The sequence below is a fragment of the Eschrichtius robustus genome, chromosome 2, assembly GCF_028021215.1.
Source record: "Eschrichtius robustus isolate mEscRob2 chromosome 2, mEscRob2.pri, whole genome shotgun sequence".
Taxonomy (NCBI): Eukaryota; Metazoa; Chordata; class Mammalia; order Artiodactyla; family Eschrichtiidae; genus Eschrichtius; species Eschrichtius robustus.
In genome coordinates, this window is record NC_090825.1 from 120,208,221 (window position 1) to 120,221,191 (window position 12,971).

Here is a 12,971-nt window from a genome sequence, read left to right on the forward strand (position 1 = left end):
CTGTTTGCATGGCATTATACCCACAAATGCCAAATATCTATCCCTTGAGAAAGAAGTTCTGCTCCTAAGTATATGTCCTACCTCACTAAGAATAAGAGAGGCACTGTGTGCTAATAAAAAACTAGAAAGCACCCTAATCTCAACCAGTGGGAGAATGGTTAAATAAATTATGTTGCATCCGTAAGATGGAATGCTGCCATCATAAATCATGCTTTCCCCTTAAAGGAAAATGACATTTTTTCTTCTCAAGCTAGGACAGGTAACGAGAACTAACAAAGGGTCAAAGAGGATTTTTGCATGTGAACATGCAGGTTTTGGTTAACTCCGTATCTATTTAATACAAAGAATATGCTATACCTGAAACACTGTGGTCTATTGTTATTTAATAAACAAACCTATCTAAAAAAACCCCATGATTTCCTAATGACCTGGGGCATGTTTGCAACCTTGGAGAAAGGCACAGTGGGTGTGACTTGGGAGAATGATAAGCCTATAACGGTAGGAACACATGGGCACTCAAGCAACTTTGCAGCGGGCCGCCTAGCTGAGTGTACTTCAGCAACGACATCCTTTGGCTTGGAATCCCAGTTAGCCTGGCTTGGGCACAGAGATGACCCTCCCCGAGGAGATGAGGGCAGCTGCAAAGGTGACAGCAGCAGAGTTTCAACCTTGGAGACGCAGTGCTCGGGGAGAGCTGTCAGGGTGTGGGCTGACAGCGCCCTGCTTGGCTTCCCACACCCCCGGGTGAGGAAGCCCTACCACGAGCCACTGTGACCTCTGAGGTTGAGCACATGTGCCGTGGGACTTTTGGCTGAATGTCACCCCGAGCGTTCTCCTCTTGCTTTGCTGAGCGGGGAAGTGACAAGAGCTTCCAGTTTAGGGAACTGGCAGGTATTCCCAATTCACCAGGATTGCAGGTGGTGGTCACTGTAACAGCCACAGGGATGGGGACAGACTTCTAGCCCTGACGAGCATCTCTGGGGAAGCGTCAGAGTCTGGGTCCATGGATTCCCGCCATGGTGGGGACACTCAGCCAAATTATTTCTGATCACGTGTCAGTATCCCTGGGCATTTCCAGAAATATTTAGGGGAAAAGAACTCTGTAAAAGGCTGAGGTAATGTAGGGGCACTCATAATTAGAGAAGCATGAGATGTTTGGGGGGAGTTTGTTTAAACAAAGCAAGCCAAAGGGGCTATTAAGGCATGCTATTCTCCATGAATTCAACGTTTTTCTGAAACAGTTTGGCTTCCGTAGCTGCTTGTTGCAATTATTTCAAGGAGGTGCCCTTCTAGGACTGCATTATTATTAGATGAGAGAGACACTACGACGTGAGGCAAATCTGGATAATATTTCACAATAGACAGAATTTATTTTTGGAGGTTCTCCCCGCAAGGGATCTTCTCAATCTGTCCACAACATACTCAGCAACTCCCCAGCTGTCGCATTCTCTGCCCCATATTTATTCTTTCCTTCCTCCCATTCAAACTTAAGTCAGCTATAATGGCAGAAAGGCAATCTGATATGTAAATTCACCCAGAATGGCAAATGACCGGCAGTAGCTCGAGTTAGAGTTTCTGTTTTAAAGGAGGATGTCTGGGGTCCACGATGCCTGAACAGGGAAGAATCAGACTAATTGTGAAATCCTTTCATCATGAGAGGCCATTAGAGGGAGACTTTTGGGCAGGGGAGCTTCCTGGAATCTATTAATGATACCCCAAAGGCAACTCAGCTGACTCATAAAGTTAACTCTGAAGGTGCTTATGACGTTAACTAATAATCCCTAAGCCTGAGCTGCCTAAATTCTAGAGTTTTGTTCAACACCTCCTTCTGAAGTAAGTAGAGAGGAAATGACCATCCCTAATTCTCAGCCAAGATACTGAGGAGCCCTCACGTGCCCTAGTCTCTCACCTAGTAATGGGTGGAACCAGGACTAAACAGATAGTCATCTCGTCAGGCTGAAAGGCCGAGTGTCCAGGAGAAGGGTGGGTATTCCTTAGCCCGATGGGTGTCCTGGAATATGAGGTTGTAAGGGATTGACAGCACAGCTAAGTTTTCTGATCTGCAAGCCTCTCTTCCTCTCATACCCCATCCCCCATCCTTCAGCCAAGCCTGCAGACTTCACGCTGAGAACCCGTGAGGAAACGACCACCTTCACCAGCCCCTCTGCTCCAACCTCCACCCGAGGCTTCACCGTCTCTCATTTACAGGGTAATTTTCAGCAACGGCTTCCTGACTGCCTCCCTGCTTCCCCTCACCTCGCTCCAGTCTGTGCACACACCAGCCAGAGGGATCCTGTTCAAACTAAGTCAGGTCATGGCAAGTCCTTGGCTTAAAGCCCTTGATTGCTCCCTGTCTCACTCAGTGTCAAAGCCAGAGTTGACCCCCTGGCCCCTGGCGGCCTTGCTGGCCGCGTCTCCCCACCACCCCAGGTTCTGTGTGCTCCGGCCACACTGCTGCTCAAATTTGCCAAGCACCTTCCTTTCTAATTGAGGTTCCCCTGCCCCGAGTCCCCCAGGTAACCACATAACGAGCTCCTTCCCTTTATTCAGACTTCTGTTCAAATGTCACCTCCTCAGAGAAGCCTCCCACCCACTCCATCTAAAACAGCCCCCTCCCAGCATGCTCTATCCCCTATGTTTTCCTTTTCTTCATAGCACTTTCCACCTGATGCACCATATATTTTTTTAAAAAATGCCTTGTCTGGCTCTCTTATCTAGCACCATATGAGTTTCGTTATATCCTCATTGCTAGAATAGCGCCTGGGACCTACTTGCTGAATATATGAAACCGAGAAACTCAGAGGAACACATTTCTTTTTAGATAAGAATGTTTTCTTCCTTTTCATTTTAAACTACTCAGCTACATGACATCAGCCCTGTGATCAATTTTTTTTTTTTTTCTGAAGTTCTGACCTCTGGGCGACCTTTAGCAAGTAACGTGACTTCGTTAGAACTCACTTTACCCAGCTGTAGAATGGGAATGAAAATACCACCTACCTCCCTTCCCTGACACTTGACTGAAGCAGCCTCTGACATGCCTTCTTTGTTCTTTGAGGGAAGGAGCCACACACAAGAAAATTCTCCTCACGAAGTTACAGTTAAAAGCCCCAAGAGGGTAGGAGCTGTACTTTGTTTCTCTCCATTCTTACACAAAGTAGGCCTCCATTAAGTGCTTATCAAAGTTAGTATCTGTGGGACATAAATCGCACCTGCTTCTGCAGCCCTGCTCACAGAAGCTGGCCCCTTTCTGGGCTAACACTCAGAAATAGCAGAAGAATGAAATCTAGCTTAGTAGTGACGCAGATTCCTTTTTCCGGAGGAAGCCAACTGCACAGCCCTTGATGGACAAATGGTGACCATCGATGTGTTCTTTGCTTTGAACGTGGAGCAGGGAATTTCACAAGATGAGAAAAATTCAGATCAGAGGATTCTTCCTCTCGGCTATAACTTTTTTTTTGGAGTGACCCTGATTAATACCATGATTCTCTTAATTTGGGTGAATTTCCTTGTTCAGCTCAGAGCTACTGATTCAGCAGATATTCCCAGAGTCAGACCCTAGTGGAAACTAACATGTGACATCTGGTGCCAGGCACTTCCCCATGCTCAACAAGGATTTATAGATGAGTGCGTGGATATTCACACCACACTGTTTCTGTCTTCATCTCTTTGCCTTTCTTTCTTCTTCTCTTCCCCTTCTGACTCTTTTTTATTCCTTCCCCATTTATGCCCCAGTGCTCCTCTGAGACACGTGGGCATTTTATGGTTTTGTTGGTCTTGACAGATGACTGACCTTCCAAAGCCCAGTGATTTGGTATCAGAAGATCTAAGTTTTTTCCTTTTCTCCACGTTCTAAAGAAGCGTGCTGTAGTTTCCCCAGCAGAAGTGAAAGTGATTAGCGGGCGACTCAGATGTCTGCACAGGCACAAGAATGAGGGGGAGAGGGGGCAAGACAAGAGGAAGAGGGGACTTTTGGAGGGGCTGAGAGCAAATCCCCACACACGTTCTGACTACCCAGTGGAAAGAAATGAAATCCTGTGTTCCAGGGCAATATTGCCATTGATGATAATTCTCTGTCATCCAGCAGGTGCCAGGAAAAAAACCTTCATTTTGATTTTTATACATTCATTTTAACAACTGGGACTTCCTCATTTGCCTGAGGAGGAGGTATACAAGGGTGCACAATTTATAGTTAATTTGAAGATGAATAAAATATTAGCATATCTTTTGTTGCCCCTAAAACACAAAACCTAAATTAGCACAGTGCCCTGATTGCCATCCCCGCACACGCATTTAGATTGTAAATGAGCTCCATTTCAAGCACATTTGTAACGGTTGAGAAAGTGAGGGACCAATTATGTGGCCATATTGATACTAATGATGGTGACGTCCAGAGAACTGTCCCAGCCTAAGAACACCCACAGTGCAACCAACAATCATGGCTTCAGTCCCAATCAGAAGGTTTTCATCCAGTCCTAATCATAGTGGAATCTGTCAAATGGATTTGTTTCCAGAAAGCTTGCTCGACACAGGTCAAATGGCAGAAGTTGCAAAAATGTCATTGTTTAACATAAAATATCTGCAGAAATTACACCTAGAAACTGTTGCCCTTTTATCCCATTAACTGGCATATACAAAGTAACAGCCAGGTCAAATGGTTACCATGGTGGCAACCATCATTTTATGGTACATTTGTAATTGTTCTAAAACAATTAATATGAAATAAAAGTTACCAGAATTAAGAGATGATGTTTTGCTCAAGAAGGGGAAAAGATGAACAATTCATTAAGAGCCTAAGAAGAAACTGGTTCTAAGAAACGTGTTATTGTATTTGTTGAAAGAATATTGTCAAGGTCTTTATCCATATTATGTGGCTCCACAGAACATAGCTTCTTTAGATTTTAGTCTTAGCTTCCACGATACTGCTGGTTTATTTTAACCTTATAGAAACTGTAGGTTTTTATACATTATCATATTTTCTTCTTTGCTTTGGTTGGTAGGGAGCTCAAAACCAAACTTATAGACTATCTCTAATGACTCTGCAGAACTTCATGTTTGCATTTGTTTTTCTTTCTTTTGCTGAGGGAGGTGAGTGGTTGTGTATTAATTTTATCCTTCACTTTATTTTCTTATCAATATTTTCTCTCTGTTTCCTTCACTTGTTTCTTTTCTGCTTTTCTATTATATACATTCTTAAAAGCTATCATACAAGGATATGGAGCATGAATATATAAATAAATCTGGTCTCAAGGTGATAAATTTAACACATCCAAATCATCATCCTGGTGCTACTATTTATCCTATCTTGCTATCTTTTTAGAACAATAAATTTAGAATGCTGTCCTCCTTCTTGAAGTTATAAAAACATTTTTCTGAATTAGCATATACTGAACTTAGGTTTTCCTCTTAGTCTTTTAAATTTTGTTCTCTCTTTTTTTATCCTTTGCCTCAAAATAAATTAATGTGAACTATTACCCTAAGTTCTATTAGTCATCAGCTTGGGGACATACTGCTGCTACACTGGCTACACTTATTTTTTTTTAATTGTTCCAAGAGGGGTGATGAATCTATCCTGAGCCATCACATTCTTTACTCTGTCTGCCCAGTGGATGTCTCCTTGCATTTACTTCTTTACTTTCCAACTCAACTTACCTATTTATTATTTGGCCATTTCATATTCTCTCTCTCTCTCTCTCAACAAACCACACCCCCCCCCCCCAACCTTTGCCTAGCTTTTCCCCTTTAGCTCTCTTTTTTTTAAAAATTGAAGTATAGTTGAGTTACAATGCTGTGTTAGTTTCAGGTGTACACCAAAGTGATTCAGTTATATATATATATATTCTTTTTCAGATTCTTTTCACTTATAGGTTATTACAAAATATTGAGTAGAGTTCCCTATGCTATACAGTACGTCCTTGTTTGTTATCTATTTTATATATAGTAGTGTGTATATATTAATCCCAAACTCCTAATTTATCCCTCCCCCTGTTCCCCATAATCATAAGTTTGTTTTCTATGTCTGTGGGTCTATTTCTGTTTTGTACATAAGTTTATTTGTATCATTTTTTTTTTTTTGTAGATTCCACATATAAGCAATATCATATGACATTTGTCTTTCTCTGTCTGGCTTACTTCACTTAGTATGATAATCTCTAGGTCCATCCATGTTGCTGTAAATGGCATTATTTCATTCTTTTTTATGGCTGAGTAATATTCCATTGTATATATGTACCACATCTTCTTGATCTATTCCTTTGTTGATGGACATTTAGTTTGCTTCCTTGTCCTGGCTATTGTAAACAGTACTGCAATGAACATGGGGGTGCATGTATCTTTTTGAATTATGGTCATATGGTAGTTCTATTTTTAGTTTTTTAAGGAACCTCCATACTGTTCTCCACAGTGGCTGTACCATCCCTTTATCTCTTTCCTCATCCATCCATCCATCCCCTCCTCCCTTCCTTCATCTCTCCCTCCCTCCCAAGTATGCTTCCCCAGTTAAAAAATAACAAAAGCTCATATACAATCAGGCCATGAAAACATAAATAAAATTCTAGAAACCATAGGAAAGGAAGAAGAAACATGTACAACAAAAATCTAGTTACAATGACAGTCAAACTCAGTCTGGACTCTGTAAACTCATATGAAGGGAAAATCAGAATAGATTCTGTAAGGCCTAATGGCAGACAACTTGTATTAACATATTGGCTGTAAATACAACTGGACCTGGGATGGGTGGAGGTAGAGAAGAAGAGGGTTGTGGTGGATGTTGAAGATTTATGTGACTATATAATGGAATGAAGGTAACGAGACCGTACTGAAATCATCCTGACTCCCCCCTTTCTTTCATGCCTCACATGCACTCCGTTAACAAATTCTCTTATTTCTAGTCTCAGTATGTCAGAATCTGCCACATACTTCCTTCCCCAGTACTATCATGACACAAACCATCACCTCCTGCCTGGATTGGCATTATCCCTTTTGGTGGGTCTGCCCCTGCCCTTGCCCTTCTTGCTGTTCTCCACCCAGCAGCCACCGTGATAGTGTGAAAATGCAGATCACAGCCCTCTGCTCGAGCATCCCCAGTGTCCTGTCTTTTCATCTCACTCACAGTTAGAGCCAAAGTCCTTCCAATGGCTACTCAGCCCTACAAGCTCTGGGCACCAACCGCTCTGAGCTTTCCCCCTCACTCACAGTGCCTCCGCCACTCAGCCCAAAGGTCTCACCTCAGGTTTGTTCCCTTTTCCTGAAAGAAGCCTCAGATAAATTCAGCCCTCAGTATCCGCAGGTTCCACATCTGTGGATTCAACCAACTGCCGATGGCAATTCGATCACTTTACATAAGGGACTTGGGCATCCATGGATTTTGGTGTCCACCAGGGATACTAGAACCAAGGGACCGTATACCTGTGTCTCAGTCCTTATCTCTTTCAGGTCTTTGCTCAAGTGTTTTCTCATCAGAGAGCCCATCTGCCTTGGCTCCTTATCTTCCTACTGAAAATTAAGGCTCCTTTACTACCCCTGCCCTTTCTAGCCCCTTGTTTCATTTTCACCGTAGCACTTATTACTTCCTAACACACCATATGTGATCATACCAATTTATTTATGGTCTATCTCTGCCCACCCTCCCACCTGAGTGCCAATTCTGTGAGGGCAGAGTTTTTAATCTGTGATGTTTATGCTGTATGCCCAACACCTAAAACAGTACCCAGTGGGTACTTGGCTCAATACGTATTTGTTGAATGAATGGATGAAACTAAATACTCTGATGGCATTGGCACCAATTCTAAACAGCTAAGATAATATAGCAGAGTGCCATCCAAAATAAATTAATAGAATGAAGCAAGTTCCCCATTGCCAAAGTAAAACAGAAAGTCAAAGCAATAACTGGGTCATTTGTAGAGACATGGATGGACCTAGAGACTGTCACACAGAGTGAAGTAAGTCAGAAAGAGAAAAACAAATATCATATATTAATGCATATATGTGGAATCTAGAAAAATGGTACAGATGAACTGGTTTGCAAGGCAGAAATAGACACGGATGTAGAGAACAAATGTATGGACACCAAGGGGGGCAAAGCGGGGGGCAGGGGGAGGCGGGGTTGTGGTGGGATGAATTGGGAGATTGGGATTGACATATATACACTAATATGTATAAAATAGATAACTAATAAGAACCTGCTGTATTAAAAAAATAAAATTCAAAATAAAAATAAAAACGGGCTTACAGAAAAAATAACTGGTTATTTAGGGCAAAGGGATTTTTTTTTTTTTTTTTTTTTTTTTTTTACCATTAGAGGATCATAGAGAATCATAGGAGTGAAAGAAATCTGAGCTCTCACTCAGTCCTGCCTCCTGACAACAAGAATGAGGGGCACATTTACATCAAGTGAAAGGGGATCTTTTCTGTGTTTAAGGGCATTTGGAGAAATACTATGGTTTTCCAGTCGTTCATAATTTTTCCTTTTGATGTTCAACCATTCACCATCCACTCCCCTTCTTAGGAAAGTCATATCTTGAACTTAAATCACACTCACTGAAATGAAAAGCCAACTGCAATTACATCCACCTCCCGCTTCTCTTTCTCTTTGACTATCTGTTCCTAAACAGCAATAGAAAAAAGCACAATGTTTCTCAGGTATCTATGGCACAAAATCAAAATTCTACCAAATAGTAATGAAGACTTCGGCCTTTTCCTAAGTTAAGTCATTGCCTTTGAAATACATTTTTCTATTATAGGTTGCAAACAGCTTTCCCTTTTAATTTTTTTTTTTAAAGTAGGAAGGAACTGCTAGCTCATTTGTTTTTTTTGGTGTTTACACATTATAGGTTAAATTCTGTTATGACAATGTGTTACAATTTAAAAAAATCACATGGGGTAAGATTTTCTGGTCTAGCAAAAGGCCCACTTTTTGCTATAATATTATTTATGTTGGAAGTTGTTTGAAGTCAACTCAAACCAATAGCAAGTTTCCAGTGAAACAAAATGTGAGAGAAGGTATATTAGACTGGAAGTCAAGAGACTAGGCTGGAATCTGATTCTCATTCGGTTATGAACATGCTGTGTGAGCTTGAGGGAATTTACTCAACCTTACTGGGCTTCAGTTTTTCTTCCTGCAAAAGGAGAGCTTTAGATTTAAAGGAACTTTGTATTCCCTTTCATCCCTAGGATTTATGATTCTTTGTATAATTGAAATGAATTTAGCCTGAAGTTTTATATTTTGATTTCTCTTTCCGCCCTCCCTCCCCCCCTTCCTCCTTTTCCCTCCCTCTATCCATCCATTTACCCATCCATCCATCCATCCTCCATCTTTACTTATATTTTGATTCTCTTCTTTCTTTCCTTCTATTCTTTCTCCCTTTTTTACCTTTCCATTTTCTTTCAATAACTTTCTTTTCTACTTCTTTCTTTGTCTTTTTCTTTTCCTATTTCTTTCCTTTTCTTTTATTCTGTCCTTTCCTTTTCTTTGTTTATTTTCCCTCTCCCTCCTTTCCAGCTTTCTTTCATTCTTCTCTTTCTTAAATTCTTTCTCTCAGCAGCAAATCACTCAACATTTCAACAAATCCATAAATTAGCGGTAGTTTTATGGGCTGGCGTTAACACCTATTCTGATCAATCAGGCATTGCAAACTGATGTGAGTGCTGATAGATAGTGTGGCTCAGGCCTTGCATGGAAAGTAGCCAAATCAGCACATGGCTATTATTTAATGATGCCAGAGACTACTAGGAAGTCTTCTGCAAATTGCCTCACAAATTATACAGTGGTTCCCTGCCTTTTCGTTATTGGCATGAAATAGATTTGTGAAACTAGGCTTAACATCCAAATTCTTTCTCTGTTATAGGAAGTATCAAAGCTACCTTTTTAAACATAAAAATGAAAAAATAAATTTTTACAGAAAATGCCATAAACAAAGTATAAATGACAAACTTGGGGAATACAGTATAATGACAGTCAAAAGGTCTAATTTCCATAACATATAAAATGTTCTTGCAAATTATTTATATATACACACATATGTTTCAATACAAAATGGCAAATTTTACGGATAATTCACAGAGAAGGAAACAAAAATGGCCAACAGACATATAGGACGCTCAACCTCAAGAGTTAAAGAAATTCAGTTTGAAAGGTCATTTCTTCAAAAGAAAATTTATTATTTTTAACAAAGTGTAATGCTTTAAATTAGCCTGAAGAATAATATTAGTATACATTTTATCAACTTTTTTTTAAAGTCATATAAAACTATTTATTGACCACTGTTCACCAGTATTTACAATAGAGTAAACAATATATAGTTGAATAATATTCTGATTACTACAAAGTCATTGTTTTTCCTGGCTTCTGCTGAACCAGTAACCCCAAATACTGAGAAGATTGAGCCTACATGTAAGGAATGGGTTGGGGTAAAGTTTGAAAAAACATGCAGGTCAAGTTTAGATTAGAAAAGTTTGTTCACTCATTTATTCCTGCAGATCCTAAATTGCCAACATCTCTAACCATCTGATTAGGTTTCCATTAACAAGTCTGAGACATTCCATGTATCACAGTGTTTCAGTAAATACAGCACAGAGCTTTCAACTTCTTATAAAAGAATGGTTTGCCAAAAGGAAGCTTTAAATGTCCATTTAACTAAGTCTTGCTTGGCTAATTAAAACATACCAGAATTTTTCTAGTTTTTTCATTTGGGTTGACAGAGATAAAATTTTCCTTTCAGGGGTTTTACACATAAAACTGCATTTATATGATGGTAGATACGGATGCAGATTCTGATGGGGCTGTTTTAAAAAATTATCCAATTTAAATTGTTTACATTACTTTGTCTAATTAATTACAAAATTATTTAATTTGAAAGGTTAAGACTTAAATTTTCAGTTTAAGTTGAAGTGATTTCTTATATTGCTCAAAATGACAGAATCCCAGAAACATGGGCTTATCCATGGTTGTGAAAGGCTGGTTTTGTTTTGGTAAATGTGTTTAAACAATAACCAAAAAAAAACCCCAAACCATTTACATATGTACTTTATGTATACACATACAAAAAACCCAGAATGGTCCTTAGGCATATATGAGTTAAATGCAAATTCTAAATTCTGATTAAGTAATGACTATGGAGATTTTCCCCAACATTTAGAAAAGCTGTTCTCTAATGCAGAGGAAATTATATACCGTGGTATCAAACGTTCTTTTCTGCTAAAGGAAGCAACTACAGAAAGCTTTATTTGTTCAAAGTAACCAGTGCTACAGATGCAAAAAAAGCAAAAACAAAACCCCCAAAAAAACCCCCCAAAACCCAACAACTTCCCTAATACTACTTCAAAACGAACATATCAAACTTGATTTTCATTAGAATGTACTTATTTCTTCACACTAATAAATCAAAACACCAAGACCCAGATTTTATATATATATATAAATATATACAAAAAGCAATGCAAACAATTATTGAGCTTCATCTTCTGGACAAGAACGCTAAGTTAGTCTCTCTTCATAAAAAGCAATTACAGTTTGAGGACACTTCACATTTGCCTCTTTTGCCAGCACCAAGTCCACCTCCTCTGAATCTTTCCATTCCATGAGAAACATGAGTTCTCCACTGCTCTCTGTGGCACCAGTTATTCGCTCTGGGTCGAGACCTCAGGCTAAACCTCTTGGTTTGTCAGCAGCATCTCTTTTCTTCTTTGATTTGCTATCATCAGGTTCACTGTCAGATAAAGATTTTCTTTTTGTTCCATCTTTCTCTTTACCAGCTTTTTGAGAATTAAGAAATGCTTCAATTAACTCTGGACAATCTAAATTTTCTTCGGGTTCCCAAGTATTGTCTGCATCTGTCAATCCCTTCCACTTCAGGAAATACTCCACCTTCCCATTCACTACACGATGGTGCAGTACTTCTTCTACCACAAATTCTTCAGGTTCTGCCTCTTCGACTTTTTTACTCTTTCCATTCTGTTTCTTTCCCATTTTTTGCAATGTCCTTTTTATTGGAGGCCATTTTTTACTGCAGACTTGAAGAGCTATTATTCACTGCCTCTGAGCTGCTCCGGGTCCTGGGTCTGCCACGTCTCTGGCCCTGCACGCCTCAAGCTCCAGCCACATCTGAGGCGAAGGGGGCTGGGGAACTATTTTTCCTTAACTTTTTAAATCTCGCCATGCACACCTTTTTTTTTTTTTTTTTTTTTATAAATTTACTTATTTATATTTTTGGTTATGTTGGGTCTTCGTTGCTGTGCACAGGCTTTCTTTAGTTGCAGCGAGCGGGGACTACTCTTCGTTGCGGTGCACAGGCTTCTCATTGCGGTGGCTTCTCTTGTTGCGGAGAACGGGCTCTACGTGTGTGGGCTTCAGTAGTTGTGGCACACAGGCTTCAGTAATTGTGGCACACGAACTTCAGTAGTTGTGGCTCATGGGCTCAGTAGTTGTGGCTCACGGGCTTAGTTGCTCCACGGCATGTGGGATCTTCCTGGACCAGGGCTCAAACCTGTGTCCCCTGCACTGGCAGGCGGATTCTTAACCACTGCGCCACCAGGGAAGTCCCTAACCATGCACACCTTTAAATGTGACTTTTAAAAAATACTGTCTCTCAATAAACAATTTTGCCAAATCGTCTCCCCTTCCTGTTCTCTTAAAAATGTAGGTTATAAAGAAATGGGGGATGTTTTTCTAAGTAATGTTTTACTTAAGCCCAATTCTTCAGACTGGGCTGCCAATTATTCTTCCCCATTTCCCATCCCTACTGAAATACTCAGAATATTAGGTATCACTGCCATTTTTCAAATATATGTTTTAAAACTTAATGAAACAGGAAGGAATTGGGGCACCTTTGAGATCCCCTTCATGTTTATCTCTTGCTTAGTCAGTACAACGGCAAGGTAAGATCACAGGATTTGGAGTCAAACCGAACCTGAGTTTAATCTTTGCTCTGGTATTTAGTTACCTATATCTGATATCTGATATAAGTTTCTTATTCTCT

The 12,971-nt window shown here is 40.1% G+C and overlaps 1 pseudogene; it reads right to left on the reverse strand.

Annotated features, from left to right (window-relative positions):
* Window positions 1-11,437: 11,437 nt before the first annotated feature.
* Window positions 11,438-11,974, reverse strand: LOC137758508 (chromobox protein homolog 3 pseudogene; annotated as a pseudogene).
* Window positions 11,975-12,971: the final 997 nt, after the last annotated feature.